This window comes from Meleagris gallopavo, chromosome 5 (assembly GCF_000146605.3).
Source record: "Meleagris gallopavo isolate NT-WF06-2002-E0010 breed Aviagen turkey brand Nicholas breeding stock chromosome 5, Turkey_5.1, whole genome shotgun sequence".
Classification (NCBI taxonomy): Eukaryota; Metazoa; Chordata; class Aves; order Galliformes; family Phasianidae; genus Meleagris; species Meleagris gallopavo.
The window spans coordinates 10,863,029-10,873,351 of NC_015015.2; the positions used below are offsets into that span (position 1 = coordinate 10,863,029).

At 50.8% G+C, this 10,323-nt stretch overlaps 1 long non-coding RNA gene across 1 annotated transcript; it reads right to left on the reverse strand.

Moving 5' to 3' along the window:
- Positions 1–667: 667 nt before the first annotated feature.
- LOC104911011 lies at positions 668–7,803 on the reverse strand. The gene is made up of 2 exons (XR_793566.2): positions 7,664–7,803; positions 668–747 (listed from the first exon to the last, which is right to left on the reverse strand). It is a non-coding gene; the product is annotated as an uncharacterized LOC104911011 (long non-coding RNA).
- Between the last annotated feature and the right edge of the window lie 2,520 nt (positions 7,804–10,323).

Consider the following 10,323-nt stretch of genomic DNA (forward strand, 5'->3'; position numbering starts at 1 on the left):
TAATGTAAAACATACAAAGGGGAAATACTTTAAAAACAGCCCTGGGTACAAAGCAGGAGGGGTCAAAATCCACTGCTGCTGACAGCAGGAGTATCTCTGGCAGTCACGCACAGCTGGGCAGAAGGGCTTGGGCATGGTTTTAAACTAAAAGAGATTCAGGTGAGGTGAAATTCTTTCCTCAGAGGGTGGTGAGCCACTGGCACAGCTGCCCAGAGAAGCTGTGGGTGCCCCATCCCTGGAGGTGCTCAAGGCCAGGTTGGATGGGGCCCTGGGCAGCCTGAGCTGGTAGGGGGCAGCCCTGCCCATGGCAGAGGTTGGAACTGGGTGGACTTTAAGGTCCCTTCCAACTCAAGCCATTCTGTGATTCTCTGATACACCACTTGATGGGCAGATGGAATGTAAACACTTTCAGCTACAGACGAGAAGAGGAACAGACTCAGACCTCCGCCTTCCCTTGATATACAGACACATACTTTCTGTGTCACTGATCTGAGGAGTTCTGGAGGGACCGGTCCTCACTCCACCTATGCAACCCACGAATAATCACCAGAAAGCAGGGCAATACAGAGAATATCAGGACAGCAGCATGTATCTCAAGCCCTCCCTTCTGCTTCCATCCCAGCACTACTCACCGACATAGAAGGTGTTGGGAGCCTGCTTGTCACCCAGCTGCAGGTAGAGGATGTTGGTGGTCTGTGAGTCATGGCGGAGCCATAGGGCCACTCCCAGGATGATTCCCCCAGCCAGCTGCAGAGAGAACAGAGCCACACGTTACTCACGGCCGGACCTGAACTCCTAGGCAGGAGCATGATAATGACCTGCGGGTGGCTTTAATGTCCAGTTATTTCTCCCTGGCAGAGCGGACTTCCAGCAGGACCCACTGTGCTATCCATGGCAGCCCCCTTTCACTTAAAAAATCAGAGAAAGGATGGAATTCCAGATCAGTTGCTGGAAACATCTGCTTCCATCTGAGTGCTTGAAACTCCCGAAGCCACTCATCTTAAAAAACAGCCCATGTACAAAACTGGAAGATAACTCCTGAAAACTACAGAAGTGGACACACAGTGTTTTTCATTAGGGTCTGAGGTGGGTCAGGTGCAAGTATGAGGGTCACATTTGACAATATGAAAATGGAGATTTTGTTTAGGAAAAGTGCAAAGGGCTGGGCAAGTGCAGCAGTGCTCAACCAAATGCACGTGGACTGAAATTTCCAAAAAAGGCTCCTTGCCTTTCAACCCAGCCTCACTCCTCCTTAAACCAGAGTTTCTCCCTTGCTGACTCCTGCAAATCCCAACCAAAATTTTGTTTCATTGGGGTGCTCCCACAGCTTGGGCGAGCACACAGCCTGTGCAGAACTCCCTAGGCAAGCCGACCTTGTGACTCCTGGTATAAAATCCCCACCTGCACCTTTTGGGCAGTTCAAGAGGGCAAGGAGGAAAAGCTTTGCTCTCCACAGCGACCAGCTTTAGCACTTGTCCCCAGTGATCAATGCCACCTCCCTGCTTGCAGGCTCCCTCCAGTGTGGCTCTCCCAGCCCTGGCTACGGACATGCCATGGAGGCAGCCAGCGCCCCAGCTGGGCTCCAAATAAGGCAGCCGGCGGCATCGCCCCAAATTCAGCCTGGCATTGTTTGCTTATTGTCTGAGAACATTACAAAGCCTGTGTCCACTTATCCTCTGGGAAGGAAGGGGCAGTCCTCAGATTCATGGATGCCATCACAAGCAACCCATCTCTTGAATGTGGCAAAGAACTCGGCCGCACTTGGGATTCAATGGGGAAAGAAACAAGAAGAGAGGAAGGAGAGCACGGAAGGGGGAACAGAGCACTGGACTGCTGCAGAAACTCAGATTCCAGCAGAATAACATGTTGGGTTTTTTTTTCAATTAGAGAACAACCCAGAAAGAAAAGCATTTTTTTGAACAGAGCACCAAGGACCTTCGGCTGGAAGTTTCAATCCAACAGCAGCTGCATTTCTTAAGAGCAAACGACATTCACTCACTAATGAAAACAGGATTTAGGCTACGCTGAGTAAATTTTTCCATGAAAATCATACATCCTTCTACCACCAAGCAGCACAGAATGCAACAACGGCATCTTTCCAAAGGAATGAAAACAAGAGGGAGAAAACCCTGCTGGTGTGTTGGAGTAACCCTGTGTCCACTGGGATGTGCAGCATTTATACTGCAGCAGCACTCAGAGAACCCTGGGTGCCTTCCTGGTCTCCAAGTTGCATAGCCTCATCACCTAGATTTCCCTTTTTTTTCCTGTAGGTATCCATCAGCTCATGCAGGCTACTGAATTCCTTTTTCCTTGTCATGCTGTTCAGACCATAACGTCTCTGAGACTCATTGCAAACACAAGCCCAGCCCTGATTTGTGTTTTTGGGGACTGCTCTAATGGGAGCAATAGTAAAAGCTTCAATTTCAGCAACGCTCGTGCTATATTACTCTTAGATGTGGTTTCACAACCCGCCTAACTGACATTTCCCCTAATGCCCACCTGTGCTTGTGCTTTTGCCTGCCTTTATTTTACAAATAATATTAAAAATCTAGAAAAACCTCAGAAGAAAAGAAAACACAAAGCCGAATAACACCTCCTCCACCCTCCTCCTGCCCCTTTGTAAAGGCACATGGAATTGATCCCAGGCTTTACACCCCAAAAGGCACAGTGTACTGGCACAGAAGGGCCAACCATGGTAGTTCTGCTGTTTCCTCTTTGCTTCTCTTTTCCAGCTTCCTGAGATTTATTGCTTCTGTCTCAGACAGCCAGGCTTTTCTAGCTGGATCCTGCCTGCCTAAGACGTGTCCGAGGCTGCTAGCTGGCACGGGGGGAATGGCAGCCTCCTGAGACACAAAATCCAAGAGATGGGGCATCACTTTATCATGATAAAGAAGCAAACACCCATGCTTTAAGAGCATAAAGCACATTCCTCCTCTTGCCATGAACATGGGGAATCCCTGTACAAGATGATGCTTGCGCACATAAGGATGTCTATCACTCTCTTTTTCTGCTGTTACCACCCTTCTTCCTCCTGCTGCCTTTCTCCACCCCTCTCCCCAATAATTTTCCTGGCAGGGAGGAGGAGGAGAAAGAAGAAGCAAAGTGCAACAGACATCCTGCAGCCTGGCCCCAAGGAAAAGAAGGGTTATGTCAGTGCCGGTATTTCACAATGCTGTATTTTTAGCAATGCAGCTTCCCATGGACACGGCTGGCCCTCTTGCTGGGACACTACCTTCATCACTCAGTTTGGGTCATAGGGAGTGAGGGCATGGAAGGATGAAGCAACTCACCAAAGCTGAAGCAGCTCGCCACGCAAGCAGCTAGGAATTAATTGCTACATCAGAGTTGAATGTAAGCAGGGGAAGTAACTTAAATCAAGATAAAGGAAGAGGCAATTCAACTGAAGGAAGCCAAAGAACTTAAATTTTCTTTATTGAACTCGATAAAGGCACTTGCAAGCCACAACACTTCTGGAAAGTAGAGATGAGATCTCTCCATCATCTCCTGATATCATGATTTCTGTCAAAGGTGAGGCCACATGGCTAAAGATGTGCAGGCTAAGTCTGTTCAGAAACTGGGGCAAAAATGAAGCAGAAAGGCCCATTTTCTTCATGCACGGGAGGAAGGCAGCATTTTATCCATGCTGTGCCTGGAGCAGCTCAGCCATGGCCACTTTCCAGCAGCCGCTATTAATAGAGCAGCAGAGCAGGACCAAGTTCTCCACTGGTGCCTATAGTTACCAGCCCAACAACACTGTGAGGCCCTTCCAAACAGGCCCAGAGGAACACTCCCAGAGTAGTGGTAGGCTGGGTGCCAAACACAGCCCAAGCAGGAGGAGGGGAAGGGTGAGAGCCCTGTGTCCCCACGCACTGGTGAAGGACACACCGTGGGATGCTCCCTGGATGGGTATAGCTTCTGGCACTGGCACCCATCAGCAAGGGTTAATCGCCCCAGCAGTACAAGAAAACAATTTCAGATACATCTTTTGAATCAGTTTGGCCGCACACATCAATGTTTAGCTCCACTGGTAATACAACAGCTTTCCCTTTTTAATAACACACACCCACACAGTGCTTTCCATCACAGCATCAAAGTGTTCCCAAGGCGTGTATGCACTCTCACAGGAGGTGAGCTTTAGGGTGTCTGACAGATGAACCACAGGAACACAGCTGGCAGTGATGCTCCCTCCTCGGGCAGTGAAGGCAGGTACTGCCATGGGATGGAGCACTGTTTCAATGAGCTCCTGCAGGCAGACACCAAAGGGCTCACAGGTGCGGTTGTGTTCACACGATAGCCCAGAAAAATCATAGCGAGATGCCGTCAAGGCACGTGGAAATGCGCTGCACTGTGCATTCCCAACTACACCAAGCCCCAAGTCACTACAGCTAGATGCTGGCAAAGCCTTCTGTCCTCAGCGTTTGCAACACTGTGATTCCCAGGGAGACCAAGGATCAAAACATAAACCCCACTGCACTGGAAAAGCCTGTGACACACTGTGACTAACACTGTTTAAGCAATTTCCAGTCCAGGCATGCGTGTGGGGATGCAACCCAAACAAGACTCAAACTGTTTCTACCAACCTGCCAGGCTGCTTCTCTCCAACCTCCATCTCTCTCACTGGGTTTCCGTCCCCTATTTTAAACCTCATTTAAAGCCTTGCTGTTATGATGGGGCGAACAAGCCCTGGAGCACGACAGTCCCCACTGGGCCACCACTGAGACCATCTGAGAAAGTGCAGGCTTGCCACCTTCCTCAGCGTCACCAAACGTCTGTGCATGTGCTTTTGCAAGCTGGCAGGTGACCAGCGGAATTTCCCCAGAATTGTTAAGAGAATACTCAGCAACTTCATCTGTTCTTGTAATGCATGGTCTTTCACGTTCCCCCTGTGCTCCTCCTTTTCATCCCCACCCATGCCACAGACAACTCAGCATGCGTAGGAGAAAATAGCTACGTGTAGCATAGAAGGGAGGACTGAATCATAGAATCATTAAGGTTGGAGAAGACCACTAAGATCAGCAAGTCCAACCATCAACTGGTCACCACCATGCCAGAAGCCAGCTCTTTGAACCAGACCCCTCACTGGAGCAGGTGGCAGTGTGCTGGGAGATGTCAGCTAATGGGCTGGGTGAGAGCAGACCGATTCCTCCCTGGTTACGTTTAATCACATTTCGAAAGACCTATTGGGCCTCCTTTGGCTTCTCAGGATGTATAAAAGTGGCTCCAGCCAAATGTGCCAGCCCCAACCTGGACCATGCTGAGGCCCTTCCACCAGTGACGCCTCAGGCCCTGAGCTTGGCAGCTCGCTTCACAGCCACTCAATAACCCAGCACCCTTTGCAGACAGCTGGCCATCTCCCAAAAGTCACCGCTCCCCATGGCTTTCAAATATCACAAGTATACTGCCTAATTCGGCCATGCAAGAAAAAACAGAAGCAGGGTTCAAGTATTTCTACCAAGGTTTCAGGCCAAGCTTGTAAGCTTTTCCTTATTATCCTTGTGTTCTGTCAGTGGGGTGAGGCTCTCCCAGAGCTGCCCTTGTCCTTTTCCACCACCCTGCCTGCAAGCTATCATCATGCTACAACCCAGCACAACTCTGCTGGAGGTGCCACAGGTCTTCTGGAGCTTCAGAAAGCTCTGAGCAGCCTCAGGACCCTCCTTCCCAGTACCCGTCAGCACACACCAGTGATGTGCATGCAATCCTATATGAGCTCCCTGACAGCCATCGTGGCCCAGCTGCTTGCCTCAGCCAGCAAAACAGCCTGGTTCTTCCTAAAGCACAAGCACAAGGGAAAGAAGTTTCCAAAAAGAGAAATCTCAGGCAGATGGGGCTGCCAAGGCGCCTAGGGCGACTGGTGCTGAAGCAACATTTTACTTTTGCTTCCCAACACGGCGGCTTTGTTATGCCCCCGCGCTGCTATGGGGGTGTCCGTTTATTTACGCCCCAGCAGGACAATGGGGCCACTTCAAAAAGTTATCAGCTTCTTTCTTAGTTGTTAACACAGCTAAGGCTTAGAATTACTTCCTTTACTCCCCCGGAGTGAGCTGCTTTTCAGCATGCGGCCAAGCCCCGGTGCCTGCCAAGCTGCCTCAAGCTTGATTTCGACTCAGTGCCAAGCGTACAACAAGCAACAGAGCAGTCCCACAGCCCTCACATACCAAGCAGCTGGCATCAACACCACCCCAGGCCCCACATCTCCCAAGGGCTGGGACACCCACACAGTTGCCCTGCCAGCAGCCCAGGCACTCTGCAGTGAGCACTTCAGCGCTGCTTCCTCCCTCTGAACATAAACTATCACAGGTCTTCACAACGGGGTAGTGACCAAAGCATCTCCCACCCACAGATGGAAGCACAAGGCTTCTTCCTCACCGCATTGATGAGGTGCTAAACCTTACAATTCCCCTCGACTCCTGCTTATGGAAAACTAGAAGGGTCTGAAAGCCATCAGACCAGTTGTTTACTGCCCCAGAGCCTGTCAGGCTCATGAAAAACATTGGAGGAGGAGGCAGCCCCGGGAAGCAACTGCTGGCTGGCAAGCCCTTGGCAGCGCTTTGGGAAGCAGGCACCAGAAGCCATAAAGGGAAGGAAAATGGATGTGACATTCCCCTTCTAAGTGAAAGGATGGTTTACTAAGAGTTAGGTATACGAGGGAGCCTGCCCAGGAGCAGCAGCTCCTCCTGTATCCTTCCTGTCCCCATGGGACCCTTCCTTTCTGCATCCACACTTCTGCAACAAGAATGGCAGGAAGCTAGGAGCAGGAGGGAAGCAAAGCCCCCGGATAGGCACCGAACCTCGTGGGGAAACAGCCCGGGGAGGCACAGCCCTGTCCTGCTGCCTAGAGAAAGAGGAGGACGGTCCCAACTCATCCTGCAGCTGGCACAGCATCGGATATCAATTAATCCCGCTGTCGTCACCGCTCGTCAGCCTCCCTCGGTCACTGCTATGTGAGAAGAAAGGCAAAGCACAGTCTCAAGGCAGGCTGGATTGAGGAGCGTCTCCACCGCTCCCTCACGCGTCAGCGTCTGACCCAGAATTGGGAAAAACGGGCAGGAGCGCAAACAGTGACCTTCCTCCCCCAGCAGGAGGACCCGCTGCCACCACCATGCCCAGGCAGATGAATTATTCCATGAGAAACTTTCTCAGGAAAGCAAACCTCAGCGGCACCCTGGGAATATCCGCCGGCTCCACTAAGTTCTCAGAGGCAGCGCCCAGCTCTACCCCAGCCCGCTCAGGCGCTGCCGGGGCTGCGAGGGGCAGCAGCAGCTCCAACCTCCTCTGCTTTACGCATCCCCTCCTCACGGGGGGGCTCACCCCATCCAGCCCTCAGCAACCGAAAAACCGCACGGGTAAACGGGGTGTGCGGAGGGAGGACAGCGAGCCGAACCCCCGCCCTTGTGCCGAGGATCCACAGACGTAAAAATACATCCATCTACGTGAGTACGTATAGACGTGCCGTATGAATAAATACAGAAATAAATAAAGCTGCTTTTGCACGCATAAAAAATAGCAAAGGATAAACGTTCTCCGCGCCCCGCCGACCAAAGCCCTGATAGCAGGGTGCAAAGCTCAACATGGGGGCTGGTTGGTGGAGGGGAGAGAAGGAATGGAAAAACCCCGGCTCTAGCAGAACGCGCAGCCCAACCGTCCCCACCGCGCTGGGGCTCACCCAGAAGATGAAGTTGAAGACGAAGAGCAGGTATTTGATACACTTGGTGCAGCCCTCTACCCCCATGGCGGCTTCGGCGGCGGCAGCTCCCGGTCTGAGGCCAAGCTGGGCGGCGGCGAGGAGGGAGAGGGGGAGGGAGAGAGGGAGGAAGCGCGGGGAAGGGCCGCCCCCTGCCCGCCCCTCCCGAGCGGCGGGGTCCCTTTGGGTCCCACCCTCTCCCTTCTCCCGTTCTTCGTTTCCCCTCTTGTAGCCTTTCCACCCTTCCCATTCTTCTTTTCCCCACTTTCTCATACATTAAAAATCACCCCCGTGTTCCCAATGCTTCATTTCAGCCTTACTGCCCAAAAGATCACCCCCAAGTTGGGCAGAAGCACTCACCATGCTTGCTTTGCTCCTTTCCCCACCCATCTAGGGGTATTTTCAGGGTTCACCATCAAAGAGATGAGGGGCTGCCCAGGGAGGTGGTGGAGTCACCAACACTGGAGGTGTTCAAGGAACGTTTGGATTTTGTGTTGAGGGATATGGTTTAGTGAGAACTATTGGTGATAGGTGGATGGTTGGACTGGATGATCTTGAAGGTCTTTACCAACCTTGGTGGTTTTGTGATTCTGAGATCTGTGTCACATGTGTTGGCATTTTTAGTATCCCTCATGTTTAATTTTAAAAGCCAAAAAGCAGCATCACAGAACCAGGAGAAAGTTTCCCCATCTTCTAGGCTAACCCCACTTTGGTTCATCTGTGCATCCCTAGAAACGCAGCCTGCTCTCGCCCTGCTGTGCATCCAGCAGGCACAATTGCTTCTTTTAGGGCTGGGATACCAAAAAGTCAGAACAGAACTCAGAACACAAGGGCCTGAACGAGAGCAAAACCTTAAATGTCTAAAAGAAAGGAAAAAAAAAGAAAAAAAGAAAATGAATTCAGGTGTTCAGACAGCACCCCTGGTGCCTGCTGAACCCTGCTTTGCCTTCTGCACCTGCTGTGTATCCAGTGAGGACTGAGGCAGAACAGAAGCTGGCCCAGTTTTCAATTACTAGCACTGAGTGTATCCCCAATTGTGGGCTTACCATGGATTCGTAAATCCTTTGTCTCTAAGCTCCATTCACTCATTTGGCCTTAGCAATGAAGCTGGAGCCTAACAGAGGTATTCATGCACTAGCTGATAGACCAAATCGTTGGCTATAGGTGTAATCCTGCCTGGATCCTGATCCAAAGGATAATGACAGGATCTCAAATTTGTTCCCCTGCTATGACACAGCAGTGCCTTGCTTTCTGCCCAAAACAAGCAGGGTTTGCTGCAGGGAAGAGAAAGGACTGCCTGCAAACCAATAAGGCCTCAGCAGCAGCACAGCCAGAGCTGAGGTTAGGAAGGAAAGATACTCAAACCAGTGTCTGCATGCTGGGAAGCTGGCAGTCCTACTGCAATCACTATCACCAAACTGGCGCTGGAGCCACCAATGGGGAGCTTGGGATTTTTGAAGGTAGTATCACAGCTGTTTCCTTTCTGCCTTATCTTATGTAAAATAGCAAATGAGGAACAAAACTTCTCATACACTCCAAATGCTAAACAATCTGGCTCAGAGCTAATGCATTCCTATTGCTGGGGCATCCTCATGCCTGAACTACACACTGTCCAGGGCTCCAGCTTGAGGGTCACAGCTCCCATCTCTTACAGCACCCAGCTCTGGGGTCTAAATGAGGTTCACCCACCTGCCCACCCCAACAAAACCTCTCTGCAGCTTGGCAGTGGGGAAGGATTTCAAACTTTGTCCAAATATCCCTCTCTTCTATCACTTTATTTACTTCTCGTCAGTTCAGCTGAGTGTGCTTGAAAACTTTGACCTCGGTACAAGAAAAAAAACAAGCCGACAAAACAAACACCAACACGTTACATTGTCAAGGTAACACAGAGTGTTTCTCAAGCAGATACGTGCTATCAAATCCAGCCTTTTCCCCCATGCTGTACAGTCTACAAAGTATCAGGAATGCAGTTCAAAGTCTCTCAGCAGCTTTACCAGATCTTCCTAAGCAGGCTGCTCTGTATGTTGGACTGATTTGCACAAACTTGTGCTTGTCACTCCTCAGATGGAGTGCAGGTGCTGTGCACAGGGCTGGGGAATTCCCTAGTTCATAGCATGGGTTAAATTTAGGTGCTCTGTGGGACGCGCTGTTAACGCCAGTTTGCTTACCCAAGGGGCAAACCTATGAAGAAAATACTTATTGGAGATGTTAAAAAAAGGAGAAAAAACAAATTAAAAAAAAACAACCCCCAGGAGCAGCCATTTAAGTGTGCTTTCACTTTTTCACATTTTTGAGCGGAGTAAAGTAGCAGAGAACAGAGGTGCTCGGTGTGTTTCTTTCATCTGCTGGTCTATCTCCCTTTTCCTCCTCTTCTTCTCCCTGTTTTTGATGCTGCTATAAAGGCCAGTGTCATGCTTGTGGTTTTGGCACAACTATCTATGGGTATGACTCATAGGGCCCCAGAGCAGACGCAGGGCTGAGCAGTATCCCCGCCCCATGCTTTCAGGACAGCTTCTGCAGGGGAACACCAGCAGCTCCACCCTTCACAGATCCCAGCTGGGCTCTGGAAAAAGCCTCATCCACCACAGGGTCCCCATCTATGGTCCGTGTTGGGTAGATGAGCTCTGGACTGAAGTATATAG